Source organism: Triticum dicoccoides, chromosome 7B (genome assembly GCF_002162155.2).
Source record: "Triticum dicoccoides isolate Atlit2015 ecotype Zavitan chromosome 7B, WEW_v2.0, whole genome shotgun sequence".
NCBI classification, from domain to species: Eukaryota; Viridiplantae; Streptophyta; class Magnoliopsida; order Poales; family Poaceae; genus Triticum; species Triticum dicoccoides.
In genome coordinates this window covers 170,812,986-170,830,534 of record NC_041393.1, presented here as the reverse complement: position 1 = coordinate 170,830,534, position 17,549 = coordinate 170,812,986, and positions in this window count along the sequence as shown.

The window sequence follows — 17,549 nt, the reverse complement described above, 5'->3', positions numbered from 1 at the left end:
AAAAGGCATACGTCTATAAGCAAAAGTACCAAAAGGGCAAGTAAAAGTTGTTTTAGACTGATCCTTCGCTGACACAGGTATCTGAGAGAAACCAGAATAACCATCTAGAAAGCAAAAATGTGTGTGTTTGGATAGCCTTTCTAGCATTTGATCAATAAAAGGTAAAGGGTAATGATCTTTCTTAGTAGCTTTATTTAACTTACGGAAATCAATTACCATCCTATAACCTGTAATAATTCTTTGCGGGTTCAATTCATCTTTATCATTAGGAACAACGGTAATACCTCCCTTTTTAGGGACACAATGGACATGGCTTACCCATTCACTATCAGCAATGGGATAAATAATACCTGCCTCAAGGAGCTTTAGTATCTCCTTTCTTACCACTTCCTTCATCTTGGGATTTAATCGTCTTTGAGGATCTCTAACTGGTTTGGCATCTTTCTCCACTGAAATTTTGTGTTGAAATAATGTGGGACTAATGCCCTTAAGATCATCGAGAGTATATCCAATAGTAGCTCGGTGCTTCTTCAGAGTTTTCAATAATCTTTCTTCTTCTTTCTCTGAAAGGTTAGCACTAATAATAACAGGATATATTTCTTTTTCATCAAGATAAGCATACTTAAGATTATCAGGTAATGGTTTGAGTTCAAACACGGGATCACCCTTGGGTGGAGGGGGATCCCCAAGAATTTCAACGGGAAGGTTATGTTTCAGCATAGGTTCCTGTTTAAGGAACACTTCATCTATTTCTTCCCTTTCCTTCATAAACATATCGTTTTCATGGTCTAGCAAATATTGTTCTAACGGATCAGTTGGAGGAACAACAATGGAAGCAAGACCAATAATTTCATCCTTACTAGGTGGTTCCCTTTCACGAGGTTTTCTACTAAACTTAGCAAAATTAAACTCATGAGACATACCATCTATGCCAACAGTGACAATATTCTATTCGCAATTAATCTTAGCACTAGCAGTATTCAAGAAAGGTCTACCAAAAATAATGGGACAAAAATCATCTTGTGGGGAACCAAGAACAAGAAAATCAGCAGGGTATTTTACCTTCCCACACAAAACTTCAACATCTCTAACAATCCCAATGGGTTTAATGGTATCCCTATTAGCAAGCTTAATAGTAACATCAATGTCTTTTAATTCAATGGGTGCAATGTCATGCATAATTTCTTTATAAATATCATAATGTATCGCACTAGCACTAGCACCCATATCACATAAGCCATGATAACAATGATCTCCTATTTTAACAGAAATAACAGGCATGCCTACGACAGGTCTACATGTCTTAGTATCAGGTCTAGCAATATTAGCAGTCTCACCTAAGAAAGAAATAACATGCCCATCTAAGTCCTCATCCAAGAGATCTTTAACCATAGCAATACTAGGTTCAACATTAATTTGCTCAGAAGGTGTATAAGTCCTAGTATTACTCTTACGAACAACAGTCGAAGCTTTAGCATGATCCTTTATCCTAACAGGAAAAGGAGGTTTTTCAACATAAGAAGTAGGAACAATAGGATCACTATAGGTAATAGTCTTTTCTTCAACTGTAATAGGTGTAACTACTTTCACTTCAACAGGAGGATTATATTTAAACCACTTCTCTTTAGGGAGATCAACGTGAGTAGCAAAAGATTCACAAAAAGTAGCTACTATCTCTGAGTCAAGTCCATACTTAGCGCTAAATCCACGAAAAGCATCGGTATCCATAAAAGATTTAACACAATCGAACTTAGGTGTCATACCTGACTCCTTACCATCATCGGAACCCCAATCTTCAGAGTTGCGTTTAATTCTTTACAATAAGTCCCATTTGAAATCAATAGTCTTCAGCATATAAGAACCAGCACAGGAAGTATCGAGCAGGTTGCGATTATCAAGAGAAAGCCGAGCATAAAAATTCTGAATAATCATTTCCTGAGAGAGCTCATGATTGGGACATGAATATAACATTGACTTAAGCCTACCCCAAGCTTGAGCGATGCTTTCTCCTTCGCGAGGCTAGAAATTATATATGTAATTATAGTCACGATGAACAAGATGCATAGGATAGAACTTCTGGTGAAATTCCAACTTCAATCGCTTATAATTCCAAGATCTCGTATCATCACATAGCCTATACCATGTCAATGCATCTCCCTTCAAAGATAAAGGGAAGACCTTCCTTTTGACAACATCATCAGGAATACCTGCAAGCTTAAATAATCCACAAACTTCATCCACAAAGATAAGGTGTAAATCGGGATGTAATGTTCCGTCTCCTGCAAATGGATTAGCTAGCAGTTTCTCTATCATACTCGAAGGAATCTCAAAGTGAATATTTTCATAAAGTTCAGTAGGTTTAAGAGCATCTCTTTTCTCTTCTGGTTGGGGTGAAGATACCCCAAACAAGCCCCTCAAAGGATTAGTTTCCATAGTGACAAGTAACAGAAAATTTCAGCACACTATATAAATGTTTCCTTACCAAGTTCCACTCACCAAAAGCGCTACACTCCCCGGCAACGGCGTCAGAAAAGAGTCTTGATGACCACAAGTGTAGGGGGTAACTCGTAGTCCTTTCGATAAGTAAGAGTGTCGAACCCAACAAGGAGCAGAAGGAAATGATAAGCGGTTTTCCGTAAGGTTTTCTCTGCAAGCACTGAAATAGTAGGTAATAGATAGTTTTGTGATAAGATAAATAGTAACGAGCAACAAGTAAATAAAGTGCAGCAAGGTGGCCCAATCCTTTATGTAGCAAAGGATAAGCCTGGACAATTTCTAATAATGAGGAAGGAGCTCCCGAGGACACATTGGGAATTATCGTCAAGCTAGTTTTCATCTCGTTCATAAGATTCGTGTTCGGTACTTTGATAATTTGATATGTGGGTGGACCGGTACTTGGGTACTGCCCTAACTTGGACAAGCATCCCACTTATGATTAACCCCTATTGCAAGCATCCACAACTACAATAAGAAGTATTAATGTAAACCTAACCACATCATTAAACATATGGATCCATATCAGCCCCTAACGAAGCAACGCATAAACTAGGGTTTAAGCTTCTGTCACTCTAGCAACCCATCATCTACTTATTACTTCCCCATGCCTTTCTCTAGGCCCAAATAATGGTGAAGTGTCATGTAGTTGACGTTCACATAACACCACTAGAGGAAAAGACAACATACATCTCATCAAAATATCGAACGAATACCAAATTCACATGACTACTAATAGCAAGACTTCACCCATGTCCTCAGGAACAAACATAACTACTCACAAAGCATATTCATGTTCATAATCAGAGGAGTAATAATATGCATAAAGGACCTGAACATATGATCTTCCACCAAGTAAACCAATTAGCATCAACTACAAGGAGTAATCAACACTACTAGCAACCCACAGGTACCAATTTGTGGTTTTGATACAAGATTGGATACAAGAGATGAACTAGGGTTTTGAGAGGAGATGGTGCTGGTGAAGATGTTGATGGATATTGACCCCCTCCCGATGAGAGGATCATTGGTGATGACGTTGGTGATGATTTCCCCCTTAAGTGTCCCCGGCAGAACAGCTCCGCCGGAGCCCTGGATTGATTCCGCCAAGGTTCCGCCTCGTGGCGGCGGATTTTCGTCTCGTAAGCTTGGCCACGATTTTTTCTAGGGTAAAAGTGATGATATAGTAGAAGATGGACGCCGGAGGCCCACCAGGGGGGCCAGGAGATAGGAGGGCGTGCCCTATAGGGGGGGCGCACCCCCTGTCTCCTGGACAGGGTGTGGGCCCCCTGGCCTATTTATTTCACTCAGAAGTTCTTATTAATTCCAAAAAGTTGTTTCGTGGAGTTTCAGGACTTTTGGAGCTATGCAGAATAGGTTTCCAATGTTTGCTCCTTTTCCAGCCAGAATTCCAACTGCCGGCATTCCCCCTCTTCATGGTAAACCTTGTAAAATAAGAGAGAATAGCCATAAGTATTGAGATATAATGTGTAATAACAGCCCATAATGCAATAAATATTGATATGAAGTATGATGCAAAATGGACGTATCAGCCACCCTTTCACGGTCTCAGCGAAGGAGCCGTCAAGCCAGGTAACATTGGGCATCCTGCGCACCATGGCGCCTCCGCACTCTGCTTGCTGGCCGCTCATGATCTTCGGCTTCACGCAGAAGATTCGCAGCCACAAGCCAAAGTGGGGCTTGATGCGGAGGATGGCCTCGCACACGACGATGAACGTCGAGATGTTGAGGACGAAATTTGGGGCTAGATCATGGAAGTCCAGCCCATAGTAAAACATGAGCCCGCGGACAAAGGGATGAAGTGGAAATCCCAATCCACGGACGAAGTGGGCAAGGAACACGACCCTCTCATGGGGTCCCAGAGTCGGAATAATCTGCCCTGCATCCGGCAGCCGGTCCGCGATATCTGCGGCCAAGTATCCGCTCCCCCGGAGATTCGTAATATGCTCCTCCTTGACGGTGGAGGCCACCCACTTGCCTCCTGCTCCGGACATGTTTGGCTGTGCGGAGAAGGCGTGAACTAGAGCGTTGGAGCTCAAGGGTGCGAGAATGGATAGGCGAAGAAGGAAGAAGGCGTGGGTAAAAATGGGGAATCCTTATCTCTTTATAGAGGCGATGCAAACGGTGCGCTTCTCCACTTGCCTGTTGAAAACCGCTTATTTCCCAAGCGCCACGATTGATGGCGCGGTTGGGTTACCCGTACCCGTATTGATGAGAATCCCGTGATAAGGGGACATGATCTCTGCTTCGACAAGACGTGACGAGGAAACCGCTTCGCGATATGTGTTGTGGTTGGTTGTGGGAAAACGGTTCGAATAAATGACTCGACTGTAGTGTCATGTCGCGTTACCTGAAGTTGTCAGCAGATTACATTTGTGGAATATCATTCTCTCTACGGTGGTATGTGAGAATCATCTTGCAAGGCCGGACACAGCTTAAGTGTTCGAGGTTTACTTTGGAGTATTCGGATGGAACCCGCCTCGCAATGCCGAAGACGATCTACGCGTCGGACTTATCGTCATTGAAGCCTGGTTCAGGGGCTACTGAGGGAGTCCAGGATTAGGGGGTATCCGGACAGCCGGACTATATACTTTGGCCAGACTGTTGGACCATGAAGATACAAGACTCAAGACTTTGTTTCGTGTCCGGATGGGACTCTCCTTTGCGTGGAAGACAAGCTTGGCGATCCGGATATTAGATTTCCTTCTTTGTAATCGACTATGTATAAACCCTAGCCCCCTCCGGTGTCTATATAAACCGGAGGGTTTGATCCGTATAAGGACAATCATAATCATCATAGGCTAGCTTCTAGGGTTTAGCCTCTACGATCACGTGGTAGATCAACTCTTGTAATACTCATATCATCAAGATCAATCAAGCAGGAAGTAGGGTTTTACCTCCATCGAGAGGGCCCGAACCTAGGTAAAACATCGTGTCCCTTGCCTCCTGTTACCATTAGCCTTAGATGCACAGATCGGGACCCCCTACCCGAGATCCGTCGGTTTTGACACCGACAATCATGACGCTCATTATCGAAATGATTTCCTTTTAGTTTCGCTCAAAATTTTCATTGCTTTATCAATTTCTAAGTCACGGTAACCTCTGAATTCTCCACTTGATTTTTGAGTAAACCAATGCAAAGTTCCGTTTGAGTAGGCCAATGCAAAAGGTGTTGCCACAAAAAGCACACGCCATTTTTTGGGGTAAAATCAACAGATAATTAGTTAACCCCAGACAACTCCCAAATTCGTCGGTCATGGTGTACATGGGGGAGCATAACTGCAACCGTTTTTGCTGTTAGAAGGGGAAAGGGATTTGGTGGAATAGTTGTTGGATATATTATTGAGCCTCGAGGGCGAGTATATATTGAGTACAAGACTTGGAGGGCAAGAAGCCTCTCTTGAAGATAAGGTAGGAGACGGATTACAAATCCTAGACTACCAAATACATGTATCCGAGGTTCAAAAAAATATATGTATCCCAAATATATCTCTAACACTCCCGCAGACGTAGCGGTAGCATGCGGACGGTAAGAATGGAGAGAATAGCAGCCAACGGGCTGACATCCCCCCGCAGTCGTAGCGGGAGCATCATGGACGGTGTCACATCACGGGCGCGTTGACTGTAAAGGAAGCCGACGAGTTGCTCAAGCGGATGATAGCCCTTTGTGCCGATGTCGAGGTAGCCGAGAGCATAGGGTGGTGTAGTCGTGGCCGAGGTAGACGTGCGAAGAACATCGCGGTCGATGTCGAGTCAGGGTAGCAGGTGTCGAGGGAGTCACCATGGAGCCGCGGGTGCAAGGAGGCGCCGAGTTAGTCATGGGCACAATGGTGTCGAGGTAGTGGTGCGCTGGAAGGAGGATGGTGTTGACGAGGCATCGCACCGGGTGTGCCAAAACCGGGGACACGTCATAGACGAAGGCACGCATCGGTGTTGCCAGCACTGGGCATGCGAACACAGTCAAAGACAAAGTTGACGAAGCACCACACCAGGCTTGCCGGGCCCGGGGACACATCATGGACGAAGGCACGCATTGGTGTTGCCAGCACCGGGCAGGCGTAGACGAGGGACCTGCACGAGCTGTACGCCATGTCGAGGAGTCAGAGGGGCCAACAGAGAAGGAAACTCGACAACGGTTGTGGTGCCAATCGGCGCGGGTCCAATGTCGCCCGCAGTTGTCAGAGTAGAGGAAGCGGTCGGGGTAGATGATGACGATGCTGGCGACAGGCTGGTGCTGGATGAAGACGAAGGGGATGGACCGGCGACGGCGGCTACAGAGGTAGCGGCGGTGACGGCCGAAGAAGAGCAGCGATGGCGGCGGCGGCTAGGTTAGGAGCGCGGTGGCGGTGCTCGAAGTAGGCGAGGAACCCAACAGCGTGATGAAGAGCTACGGGGGTAGCAGTGGCGACGGCCGAAGAAGATCGGCGGCGGAGGCTAAGTTAGGAGCGCGGCAGCGGTGCTTGATACGTCTCCAACGTATTTATAATTTTTTTATTGTTCCATGCTATTATATTATCCATCTTGGATGTTTTATATGCATTTATGTGCTATTTTATATTATTTTTGAAACAAACTTATTAACCTAGAGCCCAGTGCCAGTTTCTGTTTTTTCCTTGTTTTTGAGTTGTACAGAAAAGGAATATCAAACGGAGTCCAAACGAGCTGAAACTTTACGATGATTTTTTATGGACCAGAAGAAGCCCATGGAGTATCGGAGATGGACCAGAGGAGCCACGAGGCATCCACAAGGCAGGAGGGCGCGCCCCCTGCCTTGTCGTCGCCTCGTGGACCCCCCTGACGTGAAACTAATGCCAAAAATTCCTATAAATACATAAACCACCAAAAAGAAATCTAGATCGGGAGTTCCGCTGCTGCAAGCCTCTATAGCAACGCAAAACCAATCTGGAGCCGGTTCCGGCACCCTGCCGGAGGGGGAAACCATCACCGATGGCCATCTTCATCATCCCAGCGCTCTCCATGACGAGGAGGGAGTAGTTCACCCTTGGGGCTGAGGGTATGTACAAGTAGCTATGTGTTTGATCTCTCTCTCTCTCTCTCTCTCTCTCTCTCTCGTGTTATTGATTTGGCACGATCTTGATGTACCGCGAGCTTTGTTTCTATAGTTGGATCATATGGTGTTTCTCCCTGATACGTCTCCAACGTATCTATAATTTACGAAGTATTCATGCTATTATATTATCTGTTTTGGATGTTTATGGGCTTCACTAAGCACTTTTATACTATTTTTGGGACTAACCTATTAACCGGAGGCCCAGCCCAAATTGATGTTTTCTTGCCTATTTCAGTGTTTCAAAGAAAAGGAATATCAAACGGGGTCCAAATGGAATGAAACCTTCGGGAGAGTTATTTTTGGAATGGAAGCAATCCAGGAGACTTGGAATAGACATCAGAGAAGTTTCGAGGTGGCCACGAGGGTCAGGGGCGTGCCCCCACCCTCGTGGGCCTCTCGTGGCTCCCCTGACCGACTTCTTTCACTATATATATATCCATATACCCTAAAAACATCGAGGAGCACAATATATCGGGAGTTCCGCTGCTGCAAGCCTCTATAGCCACCAAAAACCAATCGGGGCCCTATTTCGGCACCCTGCCGGAGGGGGGATCCCTCACCAGTGGCCGTCTTCATCATCCCGGTGCTCTCCATGACGAGGAGGGAGTAGTTCACCCTTGGGGCTGAGGGTATGTACCAATAGCTATGTGTTTGATCTCTCTCTCTCTCTCTCTCTCTCTCTCTCTCTCTCTCTTGTTTTTGATTTGGCACGATCTTGATGTATCGCGAGCTTTGCTATTATAGTTGGATCTTATGATGTTTCTCCCCTTCTACTCTCTTGTAATGGATTGAGTTTTCCCTTTGAAGTTATCTTATCGGATTGAGTCTTTAAGGATTTGAGAACACTTGATGTATGTCTTGCATGTGCTTATCTGTGGTGACAATGGGATATTCACGTGATCTACTTGATGTATGTTTTGGTGATCAACTTGCGGGTTCAGTGACCTTGTGAACTTATGCATAGGGGTTGGCACACGTTTTCGTCTTGACTCTCCGGTAGAAACTTTGGGGCACTCTTTGAAGTACTTTGTGTTGGTTGAATAGATGAATCTGAGATTGTGTGATGCATATCATATAATCATGCCCACGGATACTTGAGGTGACATTGGAGTATCTAGGTTACATTAGGGTTTTGGTTTATTTGTGTCTTAAGGTGTTATTCTAGTATGAACTCTATGATAGATCGGTCAGAAAGAATAACTTTGAGGTGGTTTCGTACCCTACAATAATCTCTTTGTTTGTTCTCGCTATTAGTGACTTTGGAGTGACTCTTTGTTGCATGTTAAGGGATAGTTATATGATCCAGTTATGTTATTATTGTTGAGAGAACTTACACTAGTGAAAGTATGAACCTTAGGCCTTGTTTCCTAGCATTGAAATACCGTTTGTGCTCACTTTTATCATTAGTTACCTTACTGTTTTTATATTTTCAGATTACAAAAACCTATATCTACCATCCATATTGTACTTGTATCACCATCTCTTCGCAGAACTAGTGCACCTATACAATTTACCATTGTATTGGGTGTGTTGGGGACACAAGAGACTCTTTGTTATTTGGTTGCAGGATTGTTTGAGAGAGACCATCTTCAACCTACGCCTCCCACGGATTGATAAACCTTAGGTCATCCACTTGAGGGAAATTTGCTACTGTCCTACAAACCTATGCACTTGGAGGCCCAACAATGTCTACAAGAAGAAGGTTGTGTAGTAGAATCAAGCTTTTTTATAGCGCCGTTGCCGGGGAGGTTAGTGCTTGAAGGTATATCTTTAGATATTGCAATCGAATCTTTTAGTTTCTTGTTTTATCACTAGTTTAGTCTATAAAAGAAAACTACAAAAAAATGGAATTTAGTTTGCCTCATACGCTTCATCTTTTTAATATCTTTCGTGAAAATGATGGAAAGGAAAATTATGCTCAATTGCTAGAAAAAGAATGAATTAAAATGTTTGGTACTAGATCTTTGTATGATGAGCATGATTTCAATGTTGTTAGTATGAGTTCTTTGAATACCCATGATGCTAATGATATGCAAAGCCACAAGCTTGGGGATGCTATGTTTGATGAAGATGATATGTTTAGTCCCCCAATTTTCGATGAGAATATTTATTATGATGAAAGCATGCCTCCTATTTATGATGATTATATTGATGAAAGTGGGTTTGGAAGAGTGTCAACTTTAGGAAGTAATGATCCCACTATTTTGGAGGATGTTGAATACTATTGTGATAATTATGAAAGTGGATTTGGAGAGATCATGACTTTATTTAGTGATGAATCCACTATTTCGGAAGAGGTTCCAATTGATTATGAGAATAAAGTTGCTATCTATGATGATTATTATGATGAATTGTATGCTATTAAGAATAATGATAACCATGAAACTTGTCATCATGATTTTAGTTTTCAATTGGATTATGCCTCACATGATAATTATTTTGTTGAGTTTGCTCCCACTACTATTGATGAGAATAAATTTGCTTATGTGGAGAGTAGTAAAATTTCTATGCAAGTAGATGATGAAAAGAATACTTTATGTGCTGGTTATATTGTTGAATTAATTCATGATGCTACTAAAAATTATTATGTGGGAGGAACATATGCTTGTAGGAATTGCAATAATATCAAGTTTCCTCTCCATGTGCTTAGAATCTCGAAGTTATGCTTGTTTTGCCTTCCTATGCTAGTTGATTATTGTTCCCATAAGTTGTTTGCTCACAAAATCCCTATGCATAGGAAGTGGGTTAGGCTTAAATGTGCTAGTCATATTCTTCATGATGCTCTCTTTATGTTTCAATTCTTATCTTTTATGTGAGCATCATTAAAATCATCATGCCTAGCTAGGGGCGTTAAACGATAGCGCTTGTTGGGAGGCAACCCAATTTTACTTTTGTCCTTTGCTTTTGCTCCTGTTTAGTAATAAATAACTCATATAGCCTCTGGTTGGATGTGGTTTTATGTTTAATTTAGTGTTTGTGCCAAGTAGAACCTTTGGGAAGACTTGGGTGAAGTCTTTATGATCTTGCTGTAAAAAATAGAAACTTTAGCGCTCATGAGATTAGCTGCCATATTTTACTGGAAAGTGCTTTTAGGTTGATTACTTTCGCAGATGATTAATAGACAAATTCCTCAGGCCCACCAACTTATTTCAGAATTTTTGGAGTTACAGAAGTATTCGAATGATACAGATTACTATAGACTGTTCTATTTTTGACAGATTCTGTTTTCATTGTGTTGTTTGCTTATTTTGATGAATCTATGAGTAGCATCGGAGGGTATGAACCATAGAGAAGTTGGAATACAGTAGATATTACACCAATATGTATTTATAATAAGTTCACAACATTACCTAAGTGGTGATTTATTTCTTATACTAACGGAGCTTACGAGTTTTCTGTTGAGTTTTGTGTTGTGAAGTTTTCAAGTTTTGGGTAAAGATTCGATAGACTATGGAATAAGGAGTGGCACGAGCCTAAGCTTGGGGATGCCCAAGGCACCCCAAGGTAATATTCAAGGATAACCAAGAGCCTAAGCTTGGGGATGCCCCGGATGGCATCCCCTCTTTCGTCTTCGTTCATCGGTAACTTTACTTGGAGCTATATTTTTATTCACCACATGATATGTGTTTTGCTTTGAGCGTCATTTTATTTTGTTAGTATTTGTTTTCTGTTATTTAGAATAATATTTTGCATCTCTATTTTTAATAAAAATGTCAAGGATAGCCTTTACCATGCTTATTTTGCAAGTATACATGTTGTTGTTTCAAAACAGAAAGTTTACCGTTGTTGCAAAAGTTCCCTAGAAAAGTAAGAAAATGATAAAATGATGAAAGTTTTTGCATATTGAGCTCTGATAAATCTTCTACAGTGTGGTAAATTGGCATAACTTTTGGAGTTAGGGAAGTATTGATACTCTTGCATTCTTTACAGACTGTACTGTTTGGCAGATTGCTGTTATGTTTGCATTGTTTGCATATGTTTGCTTGTTTAATGATTCTATTTGAGGATAAGAGTATTAAATATGAAGAGACATTTAGTATGCATTGTTGGATAATAATTTTAGTGATTTGTTATAGTAGAAAATGATAAGGTTTTGCATTGGTTTATACTAACTTATCTCACGAGTTCTTGTTGAGTTTTATGTGGATGAAGTTTTTGAGAAATAGAGAAACCATGATATGAGAGGAATTAAGGAGACACAAAAGTTTAAGCTTGGGGATTCCCAAAGAACCCCAAGATAATATTTCAAGAAGTCTCAAGCATCTAAGCTTGGGGATGCCCCGTTAGGCATCCCACCTTTATTCTTCAACAACTATCGGTTAGTATCGGTTGAACCTAAGTTTTTGCTTCTTCACATGAGTTGTGCTATCCTTGCAATGTCATTTTATTTTGCTTTGCTTGTTGTTTGAATAATATCCCAAGATCTGAAATTCTTAAATGAGAGAGAGTCTTCACATAGTTACATAATTATTCAACTACTCATTGATCTTCACTTATATCTTTTTGGAGTAGTTTGTCATTTACTCGTGTGCTTCACTTATATCCTATGAGTAAATGGTTGAATGATTTGAATATCATAAATCTGAAATTATATATGTTTCATATGCTTACCCCATGGGGAGTAATGACTTCACATATAAGAAGTAGAGGTGGTAAATTTATTGAAAGTTAGCAAACATTGTATTGGTCACTTGAACAATTCATGAAAGAATATTGAAGGGAGAGAGATTTCACATATAAATATACTATCTTAGACATCTTCTATGATCGTGAGCCCCATTAATTATTTTCAAACCTGAGCAAATTAGTTGAAATTGGACAAGAAAGACAACATAATGAGTTATGCTTGGGTATATTTGTATAGAAGTTATATTGTTATAGATCCTCCAACATGTGGTGCTTGCTATTTAGAATCCTTTGCTAGCCAAAATATCTGTACTAAGCGGGGATACTGCTTGTGCATCCAAATTCCTTGAACCAAGTTTCTTCCATAAGTGTCCACCATATCTACCTATATGCGGTATTTACCTGCCGTTCCAATTAAATTTGCATATGCCAAACTCTAAACCTTCAAATAATAATATATTTTGTATGCCCGAATCGCTCATGAGCGACTAGGGGCTGTCAGTATCTTCCATGCTAGGTGGGTTATTCTCACGATGAATGGACTCCGCTCATCATTCATGAGAAAAATGGCTGGTAACTGGGATGCCCAGTCCTATGATCAAAAGATCAAAAACAAAATCACAAATAATTTAAACAAAACTCCCCCAGGATTGTTGTTAGTTGGACGGCACCCGTTGTTTTGGACAAGCCGTGTAGTGTGATTGTTGGTGGAGGGGGAGTAAAATCTTTACCTTTCTGTTTGGGAACCGCCTATAATGTATCTAGTATGGAAGATGTTGGGAACTCTTGGTTGTTATGTTGACAATGAAAGCATATCTCTCAAAATTATTTTCATCTCTGTTTAAAAGCTTCGAGCTCTGTCACCTCTGCAAATCCTTGCTTCCCTCTGCGAAGGGCCTATTTTTTACTTTTATGCAAGAGTTAGTAGTATTCCTTCTCATTCCAACCTACTCTTTATTTGGCAAGCATCATGTGATGCGGAAAGATCTAAGCATATATGGCCATTCAAATATATTTGATCATGAATTATTATTGTTGATGATTATCTATATGATAAGTAAGTTGGGAGGCGAAACATTAAGCCCCTATCTTTCTCTGTGTTCGGTCGATGCTATTTGTTCTAAAAATATGCTTTGAGTGGTAGCAATCATGGAAGACTATATGATAGTTGAGCATGTGGGATTTGCTAAATCAAAGCTCTTACATAGACCCTTCCTGAAAATAAGATGAATTGCAATTGTTTGATGACTGAGAACATAGTTAGTTTTCAAGAAAGTTTATGGTCTATGCTTTAACATGTGAATAGCTTGTTACTTGATCGTGAGAAGTTTTATGAGATGAGGTGTTGTTATGACATATAATGATGCTAGAAAAGGTGATTGAAATTATCATTGATCAAACTTATGCACCTGCTAGCATTCACACTTCATAAATGATTTCTTTTATCATTTACCTACTCGAGGACGAGCAGGAATTAAGCTTGGGGATGCTGATATGTCTCCAACGTATCTATAATTTATGAAGTATTCATGCTATTATATTATCTGTTTTGGATGTTTATGGGCTTCACTAAGCACTTTTATACTATTTTTGGGACTAACCTATTAACCGGAGGCCCAGCCCAAATTGTTGTTTTCTTGCCTATTTCAGTGTTTCTAAGAAAAGGAATATCAAATGGAGTCCAAACGGAATGAAACCTTCGGGAGAGTTATTTTTGGAACGGAAGCAATCCAGGAGACTTGGAGTAGACGTCAGGGAAGCTTCGAGGTGGCCACGAGGGTCAAGGGCGCACCCTACCCCCTGGGCGGGCCCCTCGTGGCTCCCCTGACCGACTTCTTTCACCTATATATATATCCATATACCCTAAAAACATCGAGGAGCACAATAGATCAAGAGTTTCGCCGCGCAAGCCTCTATAGCCACCAAAAACCAATCGGGACCCTGTTCCGGCATCCTGCCAGAGGGGGGATCCCTCACCGGTAGCCATCTTCATCATCCCGGCGCTCTCCATGACGAGGAGGGAGTAGTTCACCCTCGGGGCTGAGGGTATTTACTAGTAGCTATGTGTTTGATCTCTCTCTCTCTCTCTCTCTCGTGTTCTCGATTTGGCACGATCTTGATGTATCACGAGCTTTGCTATTATTGTTGGATCTTATGATGTTTCTCCCCCTCTACTCTCTTGTAATGGATCGAGTTTTCCCTTTGAAGTTATCTTATCAGATTGAGTCTTTACGGACTAGAGAACACTTGATGTATGTCTCGCATGTGCTTATCTGTGGTGACAATGGGATATTCACGTGATCTACTTGATGTACGTTTTGGTGATCAACTTGCGGGTTCGGTGACCTTATGAACCTATGCATAGGGGTTGGCACACGTTTTCGTCTTGACTCTCCGGTAGAAACTTTGGGGCACTCTTTGAAGTACTTTGTGTTGGTTGAATAGATGAATCTGAGATTGTGTGATGCATATCGTATAATCATGCCCATGGATACTTGAGGTGACATTGGAGTATCTAGGTGACATTAGGGTTTTGGTTGATTTGTGTCTTAAGGTGTTATTCTAGTATGAACTCTATGACAGATCGATCAGAAAGAATAACTTTGAGGTGGTTCCGTACCCTACAATAATCTTTTCGTTTGTTCTCCGCTATTAGTGACTTTGGAGTGACTCTTTGTTGCATGTTGAGGGATAGTTATATGATCCAGTTATGTTATTATTGTTGAGAGAACTTACACTAGTGAAAGTATAAACCTTACTTGTTTCCTAGCATTGCAATACCGTTTGTGCTCACTTTTATCATTAGTTACCTTACTGTTTTTATATTTTCAGATTACAAAAACCTATATCTACCATCCATATTGTACGTGTATCACCATCTCTTCGTCGAACTAGTGCACCTATACAATTTACCATTGTATTGGGTGTGTTGGGGACACAAGAGACTCTTTGTTATTTGGTTGCAGGGTTGTTTGAGAGAGACCATCTTCAACCTACGCCTCCCACAGATTGATAAACCTTAGGTCATCCACTTGAGGGAAATTTGCTACTGTCCTACAAACCTCTGCACTTGGAGGCCCAACAACGTCTACAAGAAGAAGGTTGTGTAGTAGACATCACTCCCCCTCTACCTTCTTGTGATGAGTTAAGTTTTACCTTTGAGGTTTCACTACTATCGGATTGAATAATATTATGGATTTGAGAACACTTGATGTATGTCTTGCGTGGGATACCCGTGGTGACAATGGGGTGTTCTATTGATTCACTTGATGTATGTTTTGATACTCAACTCGCGGATTCCCGAGATGACATTGGGGTAATCTATACATAGGGGTTGATGCACGTTTTCGTCCTTGTTTCTCCGGTAGGAATCTTGGGGCACTCTTTGAAGTTCTTTGTGTTGGATTGAATATTATGAATCTAAAGTTGTTTGATGCATCTCGTAGAATTGACCCACGAATACTTGTGGTGACATTGAAGTATCTAGGTGACATTAGGGTTGATTGATGCGTGCCATATGATGTTATTTTAGTACAAACTCTAGGGCTGTTTGTGACACTTATAGGAATAGCCCAATGGATTGATCGGAAATAATAACTTTGAGGTGATTTCGTACCCTACAAGCAATTTCATCTTATGTTCTCCGCAATAGGAACTTTGGAGTGACTTTTGTCGCATGTTGAGGGATTGTCATATGATCTAATTATGTTACCATTGTTGGGAGAACTTGCACTAGTGAAAATATGAACCCTGGGCCTTGTTTCCAAGCATTGCAATACCGTTTTTGCTCACTTTTGTTACTAGTTACCTTGCTGTTTTTTATATTTTCAGATTACAAAAACCTATATATACTACCCATATTACACTTGTATCCCAATCTTTTCACCGAATAGTGCACCTATACAATTTACCATTGTATTGGGTGTGTTGGGGATACAAGAGACTCTTTGTTATTTGGTTGCAGGGTTGTTTGAGAGAGACCATCTCCATCCTACACCTTCCATGGATTGATAAACCTTGGTCATCCGCTTGAGGAAAATTTACTACTGTCCTACAAAACTCTGCGCTTGGAGGCCCAACACGAGTTTACAAAAAGAAGGTTGCATAGCAGACATCAGTGCTCAAAGTAGGCAAGGAACCCGACAGCGTGACGAAGACCGGCGCGGACGGTGGCGTTCCCACGCCGAAGGAGGCGGTGCGGTGCATACCATGGGAGGTCGACGCACTGGAACGTCGGAGTGGACCGCGGGCCGCGACGCTATAGCCTGAAGGAGCGACGCAGCGGTAGGAGGTGGGTCGGGGCGACGGTGGAAAGACCTCGGGGCAGCGGCCGGGACCACGGGTTGTGGCGTGGTGGCCTGAAGGGGCGACGTAACAGCGGCGCGCGAGTCGGTGCAGCCGCGGGGACGACCTCGGGCGGCGGTGGAGACCGCGTGCCACGCTCGCTACGGCCCGATGGGGCGACGCAGCAGCAGCGCGAGGGTCGGTGCAGCCATGGAGATGGCCTGGAACGGACATCCTCGGGGCGACGGTAGACCGCGGGCCGTGGCACTACAACCCGAAGGGGCGACGTAGCGGCAGCACGCAGGTCGATGCAACCGCGGGGAGAACCATGGGGCGGCGGCGTTGCGACTCGATGGGGCGACGCAGCGGCAACCCATTGCTCGATCTATGGAGGGGCGCGCTAAACTCGGGGACGATCTTCACGGGACCTGCGGAGGCGCGCGCAACCGACAAGCCAGGCCGGGCGCGCGGCGTAGATGGGGTGGATCACGGCGGCGAGCGAGTGATCAAGCCGATCGCGCGTGTGGAGGCGGGGTGGTGGCGGAGTCCGAGATGAAGCCGACGACAACGGACGGCGTGGGACATCATGCGGACGAGCGCGTCAGCACCTACACCCGGGCTACCAAAGCAGCGCCGATGCCCGAGCAACGAGGCCCGAGCGACCAAGGGAGCAGTGGCACCCAAGCGGAGGCACCCGATGAGCCTGATGCAGCCGGGACGAGGTTGGCGAGGCAGTCCGCAAGGCCGCCGTGCAGACGGGACAGAGGCGGGTGGCGTGGATCGATGGGCGGGCCGGCGCGCGAACGACGACTATGTTGGGCTGCCGCATGGCGTGAGGCCATCGGGTCAGGGCGATGCAGGTGTCCCGGTCGGAGCAGGACGGTGACGGCCGGCGTAGATCGGCGGGCGGATCGGCGTGCAGACGACAGCCGTGAGGGGCCGCCTGTCGCGCGAGGCCGCCAGGTCGCAGAAGAAGTCGGCCGGTCGCACCGGTGTTGGAGTAGAGGCTTGTGGGTGTCGATGGCGGCGATGGGCGACACAAACCGATTAAGCA